At 38.3% G+C, this 19,799-nt stretch overlaps 1 protein-coding gene across 4 annotated transcripts in view; it reads right to left on the bottom strand.

Moving 5' to 3' along the window:
- The window catches only part of AFG2A (AFG2 AAA ATPase homolog A), a 330,277-nt gene that overhangs the window by 260,986 nt on the left and 49,492 nt on the right, over positions 1 to 19,799 (bottom strand). The gene's annotated exons all lie outside the window — the stretch shown is intronic.

Here is a 19,799-nt window from a genome sequence, read left to right as displayed (position 1 = left end):
GTTGTGCAAAAGCTTTTAAGTTTAATTAGGTCCCATTTGTTTATTTTTGCTTTTATTTCCAATATTCTGGGAGGTGGGTCATAGAGGATGCTGCTGTGATTTATGTCGGAGAGTGTTTTGCCTATGTTCTTTTTTAATGAAGACAAATCAAATTTAGGAAGCAGTGTTTAAAAAGCGTTCTTACATCAAAGTAAAAAAATGTGAAAGCCATTAGTTTTACATGGTGAAAAGACAAAATACTTTTCCTCCTGCTTTTAAAAATAATTCTAAAATAAAATGAAAAGACAAGTGTCAGAATGGGAGAAAATATCTGCAAATGAAGCAGCTGATAAGGGATTAATCTCCAAAATATACAAACAATTCATGCAGTTCAGTATTAAAAAAAAAACAAAGAGCCAATCCAAAAATGGGTGGAAGACCTAAATAGACATTTTACCAAAGAAGACAGATGGCCAACAAACACATGAAAAGAGGCTCAACATCACTAATTTTTATAGAAATGCAAATCAAAACTACAATGAGGTATCACTTCACACTGGCCAAAATAGCCATCCTCAAAAAATCTACAAAGGATAAATGCTGAAGAGGATGTAAAGAAAAGAGAACCATCCTACACTGTTGGGAATGTAAATTGGTACAAACACTATGGAGAACAGTAAAAAATTAAATACATTCATAGAGCTACCATCTGACCCAGCAATCCCACTCCTAGACATATATTTGGAGAAAACTGTAATTCAAAAGGATGTATGCACCCTGATAATCATTGCAGCATTATTACAATGGACAGGACATGGAAGGAATCTAAAAGACCATTGGAAGGATGGATAAAGAAGATGTGGTACATATGTACAATGAAATATTACTCAGCCATAAAAAGGAAAGAAATAGTGCCATTTGCAGAGATGTAGATGGACCTAGAGACTGATGTACAGAAAGAAGTCAGAAAGAGAAAAATACTGTATAATATCATTCATATGTGGAATCTAGAAATGGTACAGGTGAACCTATTTACAAGCAAAAATATTCATAGATGTAGAAAACAAACCTATGGTTTTCAAGGGAAGAAGGGGGGTGGGGCGAACTGGGAGACTGGGATTGACATATATACATTACCGTGTATGAGAACCTATTGCATATCACAGGGAACTCTCCTCAATGATCTGTGGTGACCTAAATGGGAAGAAAAATCTAAAAAAGACTGGATATATGTATAACTGATTCACTTTGTTGTAGAGCAAAAACTAACCAACATTGTGGGGGCTTCCCTTGTGGCTCAGCTGATAAAGAATCCGCCTGCAATGCAGGAGACCTGGGTTTGATCCCTGAGTTGGAAAGATCCCCTGGAGAAGAGAAAGGCTACCCACTCCAGTATTCTGGCCTAGAGAATTCCATGGACTGTATAGTCCATGGGGTCGCAAAGAGTCAGACAGAACTGAGTAAAGCAACTATACCCCAATAAAAAAAACTCAAATAAACAAACAAATAAATGAACATTCTTTTGAGGTTTCTTAAAAGACAAGTCTAAGTTCCAGTTCCATAAACCATAAACCGTAGTACCATAAACCGTATACAGCCTCTGTCTCCCAACCCCACTGATTAAAACTACGAATTTCAGACAAAATACAAAACCCAACTACATGAGGACTCTGAAAAGTAAAAGGAAAGGAGCATAAGGCGGATAAAAATACGGAGAAAGGCCTTGCACAAGGTGGTGGAAGGCGCTGAGCATGCAGTTTTTTTCCTTCTCTTTTCTCTCTTGACTCCGCTTTTCCCCTTTTCCTGCTTCCATTTTGCATAAGGTTGTAGGTTGAAATACCTAACAGTTTCAAAGGAAAGAACTGCTACAAAAGAGTAGATGAGAAAGAATATAAGGAACTGTACACCAGAGCTTTGTTAATAATTGCAAACTGCTACGAGTCTGAGTGATTTTGTTGTTGAGTAAATCATATTTGAGAATCTCATTGAAACATAAAAGTTATGGGAGCCACATGGTTCTCTAATTCTAATTAATAAAGGAAAACATTAAGGTTAAGAAGAAAGGAGCTATGCAAGTAAATAAAAAGATATTCCAAAAACCATGGCAATAATGATCAACTTCAAGGGCAAATACTGTAACCAAATTTCAAACTATAGATTTCTTGATCAGTTAAGTGGTTATATTAAAACTTGAGTTCAATTTCTAAAACACCATTTACATTACAATCACACTTTAATGAGTCTACTATGAGCTGTGCTCAGAGAGCTGGCTATACTGAAGTCAAAACTTACAAATATAATAATTTTGTAAATAAGTCTCCCTTAGATCAAAAAACTTTATGCCATAGTTCAACTTAAAAATGGTTAACCATTTCCAAAATGAGCTTTTAAGAAACAACTTAGTTTTGTCTGATAAACAATGAAAAGTCTCACAAAAAAATGGAAAGTTAACAAGAAAAAGAAATCCAGTTGCAGCAATAATTTTTTTTTAAATATTAAAACTCACATCATGAAAATGACAAAGTTTCACTTAGAAAATTCTTCATGTCTCATTAAAATATTTTATATTTTTCCTAATTCATCAAATTCCTTGAATAATTTAACTGCATTCAGCAAAAAATGCTTTGAATATTTAAGGAAACTTACTAACCTCTGCCGTTCTTACTATGGCATAGCACAATAGGGAAAAGATAAAAGAATATGGATAAAATACATGAAACATACAGGAACAGAAGAAAAAGACTGGGACTTCTACTGATTGGGCCCCAAGCCCCGGGACCAAAGAAGTACATATATACAAGTTTCTCAAGAGAATTTTAAATCAGCCACATGTAATATATGACCAAATGCCCCAAAACTAAAAGAAATCATATAAAAGGCCCAGAAAAAAATGTTTCAAATCGCAAAGATATTTTTTTAAAGTTTTGTTCAGATTATTCTTCTTTGGGCGTCTGTGATATGAGTGAGTAATAACCAAACAGAAAGGTTCTTTTGTTATGTATGTATCTATCACTAGGACCTTCCTAACACAGTGTCTGTACATTATAGATGCTCAATGTTATGTACGAGAATAAACAAATGAGCAGATGTACATTTCATTTGTGCTATATTAAAAAAAAAAAAAAAAACAGTGGCAGAGGAGTAGAAATGACAAGGAGATAGACTGTAGGAGGTGAGATGGGAAAAATAGGAGATAGACTGTAGGAGGTGAGATGGGAAAAATAGGAGAGATTTAGGGAGTTAGGAATTAACCAACACATGTGGTCAGAAGTAGTCAAAAATGTTGCCAACATGTAAAAGTGTTTGGCCATACATATGCTTTGCACATTTTCTAACCCAGATCTGTTCAAAGAGTTGGGTCATAAATTCAGACCATTTCTTCTGATCTCTTTTGATGGTTGCTTGATAATAAATGTTTGCATATACATAGAGAAAAATCTTCTCCTGCCAAGACTGGCTAAAGGGATGCTCCAGTTCAGTTCAGTTGTTCAGTCGTGTCCGACCCTTTGCAACCCAATGAACTGCAGCACGCCAGGCTCCCTGTCCATCACCAAGTCCCAGAGTTTACCCAAACTCATGTTCATTGAGTCAGTGATGCCATCTAACCATCTCATCCTGTGTCGTCCCCTTCTCCTCCTGCCCTCAATCTTTGCCAGCATCAGGATCTTTTCAAATGAGTCAGCTCTTCACATCAGGTGGCCAAAGTACTGGAGCTTCAGCTTCAACATCAGTCCTTCCAATGAACACACAGGACTGATCTCCTTTACGATGGACTGGTTCAATCTCCTTGCAGTACAAGAGACTCTTAAGAGTCTTCTCCAATACCACAGTTCAAAAGCATCAATTCTTCAGTGCTCAGCTTTCTTTATAGTCCAACTCTACATCCATACATGACCACTGGAAAATCCATAGCCTTGAGTAGACGGACCTCTGTTGGCAAAGTAGATGTCTCTGCTTTTCAATATGCTGTCTAGGTTGGTCATAACTTTCCTTCCAAAGAGTAAGCGTCTTTTAATTTCATGGCTAAATCACCATCTGCAGTGATTTTGGAGTCCAGATGTTTCCCCATCTATTTCCCATGAAGTGATGGGACCAGATGCCATGATCTTAGTTTTCTGAATGCGGAGCTTTAAGCAACTTGTTCACTCTCCTATTTCACTTTCATCAAGAAGTTCTTTAGTTCTTCTTCACTTTCTGCCATAAGGATGGTGTCATCTGCATATCTGAGGCTATGGATATTTTCCTGGCAATCTTGATTCCAGCTTGTGCATCATCCAGTCCAGTGTTTCTCATGATGTACTCTGCATATAAGTTAAATAAGCAGGGTGACAATACACAGCCTTGACATACTCCTTTTCCTATTTGGAACCAGTCTGTTGTTCCATGTCCAGTTCTAACTGTTGCTTCCTGACCTGCATACAGGTTTCTCAAGAGGCATGTCAGTTGATCTGGTATTCCCATCTCTTTCAGAATTTTCCACAGTTTACTGTGATCCACACAAAGGCTTTGGCATAGTTAATAAAGCAGAAGTAGATGTTTTTCTGGAAGTCTCTTGCTTTTTCGATGATCCAGTGGATGTTGGCAATTTGATCTCTGGTTCCTCTGCCTTTTCTAAAGCCAGCTTGAACATCTGGAAGTTCACGGCTCACACATTGCTGAAGCCTGGCTTGGAGAATTTTGAGCATTACTTTACTAGTGTGTGAGATGAGTGCAATTGTGCAGCAGTTTGAGCATTTTTGGGGATTGCCTTTCTTTGGGATTGGAATGAAAACTGACATTTTCCAGTCCTGTGGCCACTGCTGAGTTTTCCAAATTCACTGGCATATTGAGTGAAGCACTTTCATAGCATCATCTTTTAGAATCTGAAATAGTTCAATTGGAATTCCATCACATCCACTAGCTTTGTTCGTAGTGATGCTTCCTAAGGCCCACTTGACTTCACATTCCAGGATGTCTGGCTCTAGGTGAGTGATCACACCATTGTGATTATCTAGGTCATGAAGATCTTTTGGGAATAGTTCTTCTGTGTATTCTTGCCACCTCTTAATATCTTCTGCTTCTGTTATGCCCATACCATTCCTGTCCTTTATTGAGTCCATCTTTGCATGAAATGTTCCCTTGGTATCTCTAATTTTCTTGAAGAGATCACTAGTCTTTCCCATTCTATTGCTTTCCTCTATTTCTTTGTACTGATCACTGAGGAAGGCTCAAAGTTTTGTTAAATAGAAGGCAAAGGGGAGAGGCCGTTCTCTGTCAGAAAGCTGAGTAAACTCTTGTCAGAAAACTTCCCAAGTCGTCCCAACTATGTCCTCAGACACAGACCAGAAAAGAAGTTCCCACATGGCAGAGAATAACCAATGCTGGCCAGAGAGCCATGATGTAACAGGATTGCTGCCAATGTTTTCGTTTAAGGAAAACAGATGTAAGGAGAAAGCCCCTATAAAGAGTGAAAGAGATACCTAGGGAACAATCCTTACAGCACAGTCTTAATGGGCAATATTTAGAAAAAGAATAAAAGATTTTACCTTTATACTCAAAGCTGGTCCCTGGCTGCTAAATGTGCTACATGTAATAGCCACGGATATGAATATTAGTGGGACAGGATCAACTTGAGAATCAAGCTGAAAGATGCCACAAGAAAATCCTGGAGAAAGAAGCTGCCTAGAGAAATTAAGACATTTATCCTAGGAATATACTGAGTTCACTGAGACAGATCAAACAAGTATCAGAGAACTGACCAAGCGTGAGTGGAAGATTGTTGAGCAAAAATTAACCATCCTACAGTAAAAGTTGTCCAATGGTGCCATCTTTTGTAACTTCTGGTAAGGGTGGGCTCTCCTGTATTGCAGGTGTCAACAAGAAAGTCAGACTCCTATAGATATACTAGCTGAGATTTTAATATCAAATATTCATTTATTTTACTCATTTATTCACTTATTCATACAGATATATTCATCTTGGTGCAAAAGGCTGTTAGGTTTTGAGTGCTTAGCCAGGCTCTAGGAATACTGGTATGGTATACAGAGTGAGATACAAAAAAATGAACAAGACTGATGTGGTCCCTGACTGTGGAGCTTACAGGCTAAAAGGAGAAGCAGACATAATAAGAAAGTGAAAGTCACTCAGTCGTATTTGACTCTTTAGGACCCCATGGACTGTAGCTCCCCAGCTCTGTCCATGGAATTCTCCAGACAAGAGTATTGGAGTGGGTAGCCATTCCCTTTTCCAGGGCATCTTCCCGACCCCAGAGATTAAACCTGGTCTCCTGTATTGCAAGCAGATTCTCTACCATCTGAGCCACCAGGGTGGAGTTTACAGGCTTAAAGGAGAAGTAGATTAAACAAACAAGTATTTAATTAATGAGTATTTATATTGACTCATTTGAAAAGACCTTGATGCTGGGAAAGACTGAAGGTGGGAGGAGAAGAGGATGACAGAGGATGAGATGATTGGATGGCATCACCGACTCAATGGACATGAGTTTGAGTAAACTCCGGGAGTTGGTGATAGACAGGGAGGCCTGGCGTGCTGCAGTCCATGGAGTCACAAAGCGTCGGACACGACTGAGCGACTGAACTGAACTGAGGTATTTAATTTAAAAACTAGACAAAAAATTGTATGGGATGCCACAAAGAGCATATAATAGTACTGGAGGGTCCAGGAGTGTCAAGTACAGCTTTCTAGAAGAGCTGACCTTTAAACAAGCAGGAAAGGTGAATAGGAATCAAGCAACTAAAGAGAATGAATGACACTGAACCATTTGTAGGCCCTAATACTGGCTTTTAGTTCATCTTGAAGAAGGAAAAGAAACATTTAAGCATAATGTCAGAGTCATACTGAGATACTTGACAGGTTATCATACCAGACTCAATCTAGTAAAACAGATCCATTTTAGTCCCTCATTTATGACTTGACCAGTTACTGTCATACTTTCTGGTTTCTTTTCCCTGCTGTCTCTGGAAAAATCTGAGTTTGTGCACATTAGAGAACTTGAACTATTGGGAAGAGGATTGTTGTATACTAGTAAGAAGAGTCATTGAGAATAAATTCTTTATGTAGACAGCCCATCAGCCTAAATTCTGGTTAAGTACTCATGAGGGGCTACAGGAGTTTTATATTAGATAACTAATACACTTTTGTTAATTTGTGGTGAATATGGCACTTCACTTCTGTGGTCTTCCTGCCAAAACCCTAACCATAATGAAAAAAACAGTTAAACTCAAAATGAGGGGCATTCTACAAAAGACCTAAGCAGTATACCTCAAAACTGTCAAGAAGAGAACAGAAACACTGTTGTAGCCCAGAGAAGCCGAAAAAGACACAATAACTAAATGCAATAAGGTAACTTAAGATGGGATCCTGAAACAGACAGAGGACATTACAAGAAACTAATGAAATACAAACAAAGTATGGAATTCAGTAAACAGTATTCAAGACAGGCTTACTCAGAAAATCTGGGTGTTCAATTCCTGCCCATTTTTAAAAAAGGCCAGTACAGTAGGTGATCTTTTCTGGGCTTTTTAAATATGTTGCCTCTAAGAGTGTTTTTTATGCCTGAAGCCTTGTGGTATGCTCTACCAGTTTGACTAGGCTAAGTTTACCCTGACAATATGATTTATGAACACTTGTTTTTGTTCTGGAAGGGCTAGAATCTAAGTAGTGAAAGTCAGACACGCAGGTGCTGTATACCTACATGACTGAATTGCAATAAAACCCTGGATGCTAAGGTTCATGTGAGCCTCTCTGGTCAATAACACTCCATGCATATTGTCACACACTGTTTCTGGGAGAATTAAGTGCATTCCCAGTTGATTCCATTGGGAAAGTACACATAGAATCCTGTGTCTAATTGATCCTGGAATTCATCTCAAGTGACTTTTCCCCTTGAGCATTTTGATCTGTATCTTTTCACTGTAATAAATCATCACCATGATTATAATGGGGCTTCCCAGGTGGCTCTACTGGTAAAGAACATATTTGCCACTGCAGGAGACGTTAAGAGATGGGTTCTATCCCTGGGTTGGAAAGACTCCCTGGAGGAGGACATGGTAACCCACTTCAGTATTCTTGCTTGGAGAATCCCATGGACAGAGGAGCCCAGTGGGCTACAGTCCACAGGGCAGCACAGGATTGGACATGACTGAAGCAACTTAGTAAGACACAGCATGACTATCTATAATAGCTTCTGAGTTCAGTGAGTCCTTCCAGTGAATCATCAAGCCTGGGGTAGTCTTGAGGATGCCCACAAAGACAGATAGATGATAAAATTACAAACAACTTAAAATTCCCTAAAACTCACATTCCTACCTACTCCCCTACTACCCATGTACAGGCCTGAACATTAGGGAAACTTTATCTCAGGCAATTAAACTCATCTTTAAGTTTATCTCAGGTTTATAGTGGAGTTCTCAGACATCTGCTAATTTTCAGTTACATTTTCTCAATCTTCCACCTTTTTCACCTTTGGCATCATATTCCATTCCACCTCAAAGCTTTGATCTTTCTATTGAGTCAAAACCAGTTCACTCTTACCACACTTAAAAAGAGAAAAGAAAAAAACTTACACAAAATACTGCAAAGCGTGTTTCTAAAAAGCACATGAGATTCTGAAATAGTGATTCTATGCCCCACCCTGATTAGATATAAACTATTAAACAGGACTTTTGAAAACTGCCAAATCAGGACTCTTTGCTTCCGGCCAAAGAGGAAGAGATAAGATTCAGCGTTCTGTCTAAAAAAGAAAAAAAAATTAAAAAGCTGACAAACTCTTAAGACATTGGCCACCAGGCAATGAAGGAAGATGATACTTGAGAGAAGGGAAACAATGAGGTGAACCCTGTGATTGTGCCCAATTGCCTGGAGAAAGCCCATAGATTGCAGCAGTACAGAGGAAACCTAGGCAGAGTCCACAGTCTCCCTGCGATGAAATGATGAAACTAGGAGTATGAGGAAGCCAAAGAAGTAGGTATAGCAGGGTATTAGAGATAAAAGAGGTAGATAAAAAGAAAATGCCTGAAATCTAAAGGTCTCCATAAATATTCAATTATTAATACATGCTGGGAGAAAAAACAATGAAGCCAGGGAAAAAAACAAAAACGAGAACAGAAAGAAGTTTGCTTACTCCCAAGAGCCAGAGTGGACCCTCATAATTTACAGAGCATCAAGTAAGATATTGATAAGCATCTTAGCTCACTCATAGGGAAAGATTAACCCCAGACAAAACACTGCCTGGTTTTGGTCTCACCTAAGATAATTTACAGGCAAACCCCAAAAGGATGAAACTGCTTCCAAATAACCATGACACCCCAGAATAAACCTCAAGAATGTTCATGAATATTAAAATTATTCAGCTTCCAACAAAAGTCAGAATTTCTGGAAACTAACCAAAATGTATCATGCATGCAAAGAAGCAGGGAAATATAACCTATAATAAGGAGAAAAATCAACAAATTGAAGCTGATCCAGAAATAACATAGATAAAATTAGTAGACAAGGACATCATAACATTATTTTAAGTCTATTGCATATGTTCAAATGACGAAAACATTGAAAACATTAAAAAGAGAAGATAAAAAAGGACAAAAATCAAATTTTTAGAGAAGAAAACTAGTGTTCATAGTTTTAAAAATGAATTGGATGGAATTAATAGCTGATTAGACACTTCAATGGGGAAAAAGGTTAGTGAACTGGCAGGCACAGAGAGACTCTCTAAAACAAAGCAAAGGGTAAAAGAAAACAGAACATAAAAACTGAACACAGCATCACTGAGTTTTGGGAGAATCTCAAGCAGACAAATGTACATGTGTATTTTTATTTCCCTGTGAAGGAGGAAAGAAACAGACTAAATCCTTAAAGAAATAAAGGCCAAACTTTTTTCAAATTTGATTAAAACTGCAGATATCACATACACAAGAAGATCAAAGAATCAGCAAAAAAAAATGAAGAAAACTAATAAGGCACAAGATAATCAAATTGCTTAAAATCAGAGTTAAAGAGAAAATCATAAAAAGCAACCAGAGGAAAAAAGACTATGCACAGAAAAAGAAAACAGAAACAGAAGATTTCTTTTCAAAGATAATGTGAAAAAGAACAGCAGAGCAAACCACTAAAGAACTAGGGGTACGTGAGGTAGGGGAAGGGTATCAATGTCAATCTAACTTCTTTGTCCAATAAAAATATCTTTCTAAAACAAAAACAAAATAATGACTTTTTTGGGACGGCAAAAAAAAAAAAATTTTTTTGAGAATGCAAAAACTGAAAGAATTCTTGACCAGCACACCTACATTACAGGAAATATTAAAGTAAGCTCTACAGGAAGAAGGAAAATGTTACCAGATGGAAACCTAAATCTACACAAAAGACTAGAGAGAGTTGAAGTGGTAACTACATTGTGGAAAACATAGAGATTTTTTATTGCTATTCTTTCAATCTCTTCAAAAGGATATTCTGTTTATAGCAAAAAAAAAATGATGACAATGTAATGTTTACACCATGTAAAAGTAAAACGAAGTGAAAGTCACTCAGTCATGTCCGAATCTTTGTGACCCCATGGACTATAGAGTCGATGGAATTCTCCAGGCCAAAATACTGGAGTGGGTACCCTTTCCCTTCTCCAGGGGATCTTCCCAATTGAGGGATCAAACACAGGTCTCCCTGATTGCAGGCAGATTCTTTACCAGCTGAGCACAAGGAAATGGTATAGACCTAACAGAAGAAGAGATTAAGAAGAGGTGGCAAGAATACACAGAAGAACTGTACAAAAAAGATCTTCAAGACCCAGATGATCACAATGGTGTGATCACTCACCTGGAGCCAAACATCCTGGAATGCCAAGTCAAGTAGCCCTTAGGAAGCATCACTACGAACAAAGCTAGTGAAGGTGATAGAATTCCAGTTGAGCTATTTCAAATCCTAAACAATGATGCTGTGAAAGTGATGCACTCAATATGCCAACAAATTTGGAAAACTCAGCAGTGGCCACAGGACTGGAAAAGGTCAATTTTCATTCCAATCCCATAGAAAAGCAATCCCAAAGAATGCTCAAACTACCGCACAATTGCACTCATCTCAAACACTAGCAAAGTAATGCTCAATATTCTCCAAGCCAGGCTTCAACAGTACGTGAACTGTGAACTTCTAGATGTTCAAGCTGGTTTTAGAAAAGGCAGAGAAACAAACCAAAGATCAAATTGCCAACATCTGTTGAATCATCGAAAAAGCACAAGAGTTCCAGAAAAACACCTACTTCTGCTTTATTGACTATGCCAAAGCCTTTGACTGTGTGGATCACAATAAACTGTGGAAAATTCTGAAAGAGATGGGAATACCAGACCAACTGACATGCCTCTAAAGAAAACTGTATGCAGCTCAAGAAGCAACAGTTAGAACTGGACATGAAACAACAGACTGGTTCCAAATAGGAAAAGGAGTATGTCAAGGCTGTATATTGTCACCCTGCTTATTTAACTTATATGCAGAGTACATCATGAGAAATGCTGGACTGGATGAAGCACAAGCTGGAACCAAAACTGCCAGAAGCTATATCAATAACCTCAGATATACAGATGACACCACACTTATGGCTGAAAGTGAAGAACTAAAGAGCCCCTTGATGAAAACTAAAGAGGAGAGTGAAAAAGTTAGCTTAAAACTCAACAGTCAGAAAACTAAGATCACGGCATCTGGTCCTATCACTTCATGGCAAATAGATGGGGAAAGAGTGAGAGACTTTATTTTTTTGGGCTCCAAAATCACTGCAGATTTGGATGACTGCCACAATTTGTGGTGATTGCCGCAATGAAATTAAATGACGCTTGCTACCTGGAAGAAAAGTTATGACCAACCTCGACAGCATATTAAAAAGCAAAGACATTACTTTGCCAACAAAAGTCTGTCTAGTTAAGGCTATGGTTTTTCCAGTAGTCATATATGGATGTGAGAGTTGGACTATAAAGAAAGCTGAGCGCTTAAGAATTGATGCTTTTGAACTGTGGTTTTGGAGAAGACTCTTGAGAGTCCCTAAAAGAGAAGGAGATCCAACCAGTCCATCCTAAAGGAAATCAGTTCTGAATATTCACTGGAAGGACTGATGCTGAAGCTGAAACTCCAATACTTTGGCCACCTGATGTGAAGAACTGACTCATTTGAAAAGACCCTGATGCTGGCAAAGAGTGAAGGTGGGAGGAGAAGCGGACGACAGAGGATGAGATGGTTGGATGGCATCACTGACTCAACGGATATGAGTTTGAGTAAACTCCAGGAGTTGGTTATGGACAGGCGGAGGCCTGGCATGCTGCAGTCCATGAGGCTGCAGAGAGTCAGACTTGACTGAGCGACTGAACTGAACTCAAAGTAAAATATATGACAATAGCACAAAGGCCAGGAGGGGAGCAATAGAAGTAGACTGTTATAAGATTCTTGCACTATACATGTGATATATTTCCACTTAAAAGTAGACCCATATTAAGTTAAACACGTTTCAAGGGAAATAAAAAATACTTTGAACTAATGGAAATGAAAGTACAACATATCAAATATCAGGGATGCAGCTAAAACACTGAACAGTGACCTAGAAGAGACAGAAATAAGTTCATTAACCACAGCTCCCACCTTAAACTAAAGGAAGAAGAGCAAATTAAGCCTAATGCAGATAGAAAAGAAAATAATAAAGATGAGTACAGAAATAAATCAAAATCAGAAAAATAAAACAAAAAGCTGGTAATTGGGGAAAAAAAATCAATAAAATTGCTAGACCTTCAGGCAGACTGATTGTGAAAAAAAGAGAAGACATAAATTACCAGTATCAAAAATGAAAGACAAAATATCACTACTGATGCCACAGAGAGTTAAAAGATCAAAAGGAAGACTATAAACAACTATATGTCCATAAATCAGAAAATTAAGGCAAAATCGGCCAATTTTTAAAAGATACAAACTATCAAAACTCACTCAAGATAAAGAACAGATAACCTGAATAATCTTAGGTTTACTAAAAAATTAAATATAACTTAATCTTTCCAAATAAAGAAAATAACAGGACCAAAAGGTTTCAATAGAGACCATTTGAGGGAGAAACAATACTAATTCTACATAATTTCTTCCAACAAATAAGTGAGTAGAGAACATTTCCAACTCACTATAATGCCAGCATTATCGTAATACCAAAACCAGACAAAAACATTATCAGAAAATTACACACCAATATCTCCCATGAACATATATGCAAAAATTCTCAACAAAATGTTAGCAAATAGAATCCAGTAATATATAAAAAGGATACTATATCACAGCACAGTGGAGTTCATCCAGGAATATAAGAACAATTCAATGTGAAAAAAAACTCAATGTAATTTGTTATTTTGACTAAGAAATACCATATGAGCATTTCAACAGAAGCAGAAAAAGCATTCAAGAGAATTCAACATCCATTCATGAATTTAAAAAAAAAGCTCTCAGCAAAGTAGGAATAGAAAGGGATTTAGTAAAGGACATCTTTAAAAGAAAAAAAAAGGCTAACATCATACTTAATAGTGAGGGCGGAAACAAAAAGTTACTCTCTAATGGGTACAGAGCTTCTCTGCAGGAAGAGGAAGAGTTCTAAAGACAAATGGTGGTGATGGGTGCACAGCAATGGGAATATACTTAATGCCACAAACTTATACACTTTAGACTGGTTAAAATGGTAAAATTCATGTTATGCACGTTTTACCACTGCTTAAAAAAAACACAACAAATCTTTTTCCACATATGGTTATAACTCCAAGCTATAGTTGGAGTTTCTATAGTCCTATGGTTACATGTAAAGGAGCAGAGTTAACCATACTCAAGAGGAAAAAATAAATTAACCAAAGACCTAAATGTGCATGCTAAAAGTATAAGCTCTCAAAATAGACTATATGGTAAATCCTCCTGACCTTCAATTTGGCAATACTTCCTCAAATGTGGTATCAAAACTACACACAACAAAAGAAAAAAGAGAGAGACTGGATTTTCTCAAAATTAAAGACTTTTATGCTGCAAAGAACATTATCAAGAAAAGAGGTATCTCACTGAATGGGAGAAAATATTTGCATATCACATCTATCTGACGTGTGAGTGCTCACTCGTGTCTGACTCTCTGAGACCCTATGAACTGTAGCCCACCAGGCTCTTTTGTCCATGGAGTTTTTCAGTCAAGAAGACAGAAATGGGCTGCCATTTCTTCTGGATCTTCTGGACCAGGGATCAAACTTGTATCACCTGCATTGGCAGGTGGATTCTTTACCACTGTGCCACCTGATAGCAGATATCTAATAAAGGGCTTGTATCTAGTATATATACAACTCAACTGTATACATTAATAAAATCAATATCAATTGATCAATATCAAAATCAATAAAATCAATTGCATATATTAATAAAATCAATAATAAAAACATTTTAAAAAGGGCAAAAAAACCTGAATAGACATTTTGCTAAAGAGAACACATACAAATGGTCAATATGCAAATGAAAAGCTTTGCAACATCATTAGCCACAAAGAAAATATAAATCAAAAACCACAATAAGATACCATTTCACACCCACTAGGATAGCTACACTCAAAAAGATACAAACGTAGGAACATACACTGCTGCTGAGGATGTAAAAAAAGTGGTGCAGCCACTTCAGAAAACTGCTTGGCAGCTCTTCAAAAGGTTAAACAAGTGGTTACCAAGGACCTAGCAACAACACTACTTGATATATACCCCAAAGAACTGAAACCAGGATCCAGCAATCCCACTGCTGGGGATTCACCCCAAGGAAACCAGAATTGAAAGAGACAAATGTACCCCAATGTTAACTGTAGCACTATTTACAATAGCTAGGACAGGGAAGCAACCTAGACGTCCATCAGTAGATGAATGGATAAGGAAGTTGTGATATATATAAACAATGAAATATTACTCAGCTATGAAAAGGAACACATTTGAGTCTGTTCTAATGAGGTGATGAACCTGGAGCCTAATATACAGAGTGAAGTCAGACAGAGAAATATAAATACTGTATATTAACACATAAATATGGAATTTATAAAGATGGTAGCAATGATCTTAACATGCAGGGCAGCAAAAGAGACACAAATGTTAAAGAACAGACTTTTGGACTCAGCGGGAGAAGGCGAGGGTGGGGTGATTTGAGAGAATAGCATTGAGACAAACATGTACACTACAATATGTAAAACAGATGACCAGTGAGAGTTCAGTGCATGAAGCAAGGCACCCAAAGCTAGTGCTCTGGGACAACCCAGAGGGATAGGGTGGGGAAGGAGGTGGGTGGGGGATTCAGGATGGGAGGACACATATATACCTGTGACCATACATGTTGATGTATGGCAAAAACCATCATGACATTATAAAGTAATTATCCACCAATAAAATTAAGTAAAAAAAAAAAAAAGGAAACAGGTATTCAAACAAAAATTTGTACATGAATGTTTGAATGTTCTTAGCAGCTTTATTCATGACAGCCAAAATGTAGACACAATCCAAATGTCTATCAACTAAGGAATGGATAAATCAAATGTGTTAATATCCATGCAATAGAATGTTATTCAGCAGTAAGAAAGAATGAAGTAGTGATACATGACACAATACGGATGAACCTTGAAAATTTTATGTTAAATAAAAGTCAGCCACAAAGAACCACGTATTTTATGATATAATTTATATGAAATGTCTAGAAACAGCAAATCTAGAGACATAAAATTCGTTAAGTGCTTGCCTAAGGCTGAGGGAATGGACAGGTTGGGAGATGATGGGAAACGTGTACAGGGTTTCCTTTGGGGGCGGTGAAAATATTCTAAAATTGATGTAATTATGGCTGTACAACTCTTTGCATATACTAGACCCTTTTTTTTGACGTTAATTTATTTTTATTTGCCAAAATAAATAACTATAGTGGCCTGAAAACTTTTTGGATCTAAAATATACATTTTACATCACAATCCAACAAACACACACACATATATATAATATGTATACATATATTAAAGTGAAATGAAAGTTCTACCAAAAATGTCTACCGTGAGTGTAATTTGGGTGGGGGGCACATTTTTTCTTAAGCAGTTTTAGGTTTGCAACAAAATTGACAAGGTACAGAAATTCCCCAAATACCCCTCCCCTCACAGAAATCAGTTCAGTTCAGTTCAGTTGCTCAGTCGTGTCCAACTCTGCGGCCCCGTGAATTGCAGCACGCCAGGCCTCCCTGTCCATCACAAACTTCCAGAGTCTACTCAAACTCACGCCCATCAAGTCGGTGATGCCATCCAGCTATTTCATCCTCTGTTGTCCCCTTCTCCTCCTGCCCCCAATCCCTCCCAGCATCAGGGTCTTTTCCAATGAGTCAACTCTTTGCATGAGGGGGCCAAAGTATTGGAGTTTCAGCTTCAGCATCAGTCCTTCCAGTGAACACCCAGGACTGATCTCCTTTAGGATGGATTGGTTGGATCTCCTTGCAGTCCAAGGGACTCTCAAGAGTCTTCTCCAACACCATAGTTCAAAAGCATCAATTTTTCGGCACTCAGCTTTCTTCACAGTCCAACTCTCACATCCATACATGACCACTGGGAAAACCATAGCCTTGACCAGACAGACCTTTGTTGGCAAAGTAACGTCTCTTTTTTTTTTTTCCCATTTATTTTTATTAGTTGGAGGCTAATTACTTTACAATACTGTAGCGGTTTTTGCCATACATTGACATGAATCAGTCACGGATTTACATGTGTTCCCCATCCTGAACCCCCCTCCCACTTCCCTCCCCATCCCATCCCTCTAAGTCATCCCAGTGCACCAGGCCCGAGCACTTGTCTCATGCATCCAACCTGAACTGGCAATCTGTTTCACACTTGATAATATACATGTTTTGATGCTATTCTTTCAGATCATCTCACCCTCGCCTTCTCCCACAGAGTCCAAAAGTCTGTTCTATATATCTGTGTCTCTGCTTTTTAATATGCTATCTAGGTTGGTCATAACTTTCCTTCCAAGGAGTAAGCGTCTTTTAATTTCATGGCTGCAATCACCATCTGCAGTGATTTTGGAGCCCAAAAAAATAAAATCTGACCCTGTTTCCACTGTCTCCCCATCTATTTCCCATGAGGTGATGGGACCAGATGCCATGATCTTAGTTTTCTGAATGTGGAGCTTTAAGCCCACTTTTTCACTCTCCTATTTCACTTTCATCAAGAGACGTTTTAGTTTCTCTTCACTTTCTGCCATAAGGGTGGTGTCATCTGCATACCTGAGGTTATTGATATCTCTCCCAGCAATCTTGATTCCAGTTTGTGCTTCTTCCAGCCCAGGGTTTCTCATGATGTACTCTGCATAGAAGTTAAATAAGCAGGGTGACAATATACAGCCTTGACATACTCCTTTTCCTATTTGGAACCAGTCTGTTGGTCCATGTTCAGTTCTAACTGTTGCTTCCTGACCTGCATACAGGTTTCTCAAGAGGCAGGTCAGGTGGTCTGGTATTTCCATCTCTTTCAGAATTTTCCACAGTTTATTGTGATCCACACAGTCGAAGGCTTTGGCATAGTCAATAAAGCAGAAATAGATATTTTTTTGGAACTCCCTTGCTCTTTTGATGATCCAGCGGATATTGGCAATTTGATCTCTGGTTCCTCTGCCTTTTCTAAAACCAGCTTGAACATCTGGAAGTTCTCGGTTCATGTATTGCTGAAGCCTGGCTTGGAGAATTTTGAGCATTACTCTACTAGCGTGTGAGATGAGTGCAATTGTGCAGTAGTCTGAGCATTCTTTGGCATTTCCTTTCTTTGGGATTGGGATGAAAACTGACCTTTTCCAGTCCTGTGGCCACTGCTGAGTTTTCCAAATTCACTGGCATATTGAGTGCAGCACTTTCACAGCATCATCTTTTAGGATTTGAAATAGCTCAACTGGAATTCCATCACATCCACAAGCTTTGTTTGTAGTGATGCTTTCTAAGGCCCACTTGACTTCACATTCCGGGATGTCTGGCTCTAGGTGAGTTTATCTGGGTGATTATGTGGGTCATGAAGATCTTTTTTGTACAGTTCTTCTGTGTATTCTTGCCACCTCTTCTTAATATCTTCTGCTTCTGTTAGGTTCATACCATTTCTGTCCTTTATTGAGCCCATTTTTGCATGAAATGTTCCCTTGGTATCTCTAATTTTCTTGAAGAGATCTCTAGTCTTTCCCATTCTGTTGTTTTCCTCTATTTCTTTGCACTGATCACTGAGGCAGGCTTTCTTATCTCTCCTGGGTATTCTTCAGAACTCTGCATTCAAATGGGAATATCTTTCCTTTTCTCCTTTGCTTTTCGCTTCTCTTCTTTTCACAGCTAATATTTGTAAGGCCTTCTCTGACAACCATTTTGCCTTTTTGCATTTCTTTTCCATGGGGATGGTCTTGATCCCTGTCTCCTGTACAATGTCACGAATCTCCATCCATAGTTCATCAGACTGTCTGTCTATCAGATCTAGTCCCTTAAATCTATTTCTCACTTCCACTGTATAGTCATAAGGGATTTGATTTAGGTCATACCTGAATGGTCCAGTGGTTATCCCTACTTTCTTCAGTTTAAGCCTGAATTTGGCAATTAGGAGTTCATGATCTGAGCCACAGTCAGCTCCTGGTCTTGTTTTTGCTGACAGTATGGAGCTTCTCCATCTTTGGCTGCAAAGAATATAATCAATCTGATTTTGGTGTTGACCATCTGGTGATGTCCATGTGTAGAGTCTTCTCTTATGTTGTTGGACGAGGGTCTTTGCTATGACCAGTGCGTTCTCTTGGCAAAACTCTATTAGCCTTTGCCCTGCTTCATTCTGTACTCCAAGGCCAAATTTGCCTGTTACTCCAGGTGTTTCTTGACTTCCTACTTTTGCATTCCAGTCCCCTATAATGAAAATGACATTTTTGGGGAGTGTTAGTTCTAAAAGGTCTTGTAGGTCTTCATAGAACCATTCAACTTCAGCTTCTTCAGCGTTACTGTTTGGGGCATAGACTTGGATTGATATTGAATGGTTTGCCTTGGAGACGAACAGAGACCATTCTGTCGTTTTTGAGATTGCATCCAAGTACTGCATTTCGGACTGTCTTGTTGACTATGATGGCTACTACATTTCTTCTAAAGGATTCTTGCCCACAGAAGTAGATATAATGGTCATCTGAGTTAAATTCACCCATTCCAGTACATTTTAGTTCACAGGCATAACCATTATCAAAAATGGTACTTTTTTTTTTTTTTAAACCAAGGATGAACTACATTGACATTTCATAATCACCAAGGTCCTCAGTTCACTCAGAGTTCACTTTTATGAGGAGAATAGCATTGCACGTTCTATGTATTTAGACAAAAGTATAATGACATATGGCCTTCCCAGTTTGTGCTAGTGGTAAAGGACCCAGCTGCCAAGGCAGGAGACTCAAGAGACATGGGTTTGATCCCTGGGTCAGAAATACCCCCTGGAGAAGGGCATGGCAACCCACTCCAGTATTCCACCTGAAGAATCCCATGGACAGAGGAGCCTGGTGGGCTATAGTCCATGGGGTCACAGAGAGTTGGACAACTGAAGCAATTTAGCACACACACATAATGACATGTATCCATCGCTATAATGTCATTCAAAGTATTTTCAGTGCTCATAAAAACTTCTGTACCCTGCATATTCATCTCTCCACAAACTCCTGACAACCACTGATCTTTTTATTGTCTCCACAGCTTCGCCTTTTCCAGAAAGGCATATAATTGGAACCTCTTTTTCTTTTTTTATTTCTCCTTGAAAAGAGAGGCTCAAAGCCTTTATAAGACTAATCATG

Source organism: Dama dama, chromosome 5 (genome assembly GCF_033118175.1).
Source record: "Dama dama isolate Ldn47 chromosome 5, ASM3311817v1, whole genome shotgun sequence".
Taxonomy (NCBI): Eukaryota; Metazoa; Chordata; class Mammalia; order Artiodactyla; family Cervidae; genus Dama; species Dama dama.
Note: the sequence above shows the minus strand (reverse complement) of the source record. Positions and strands in the feature narration are given on the sequence as shown.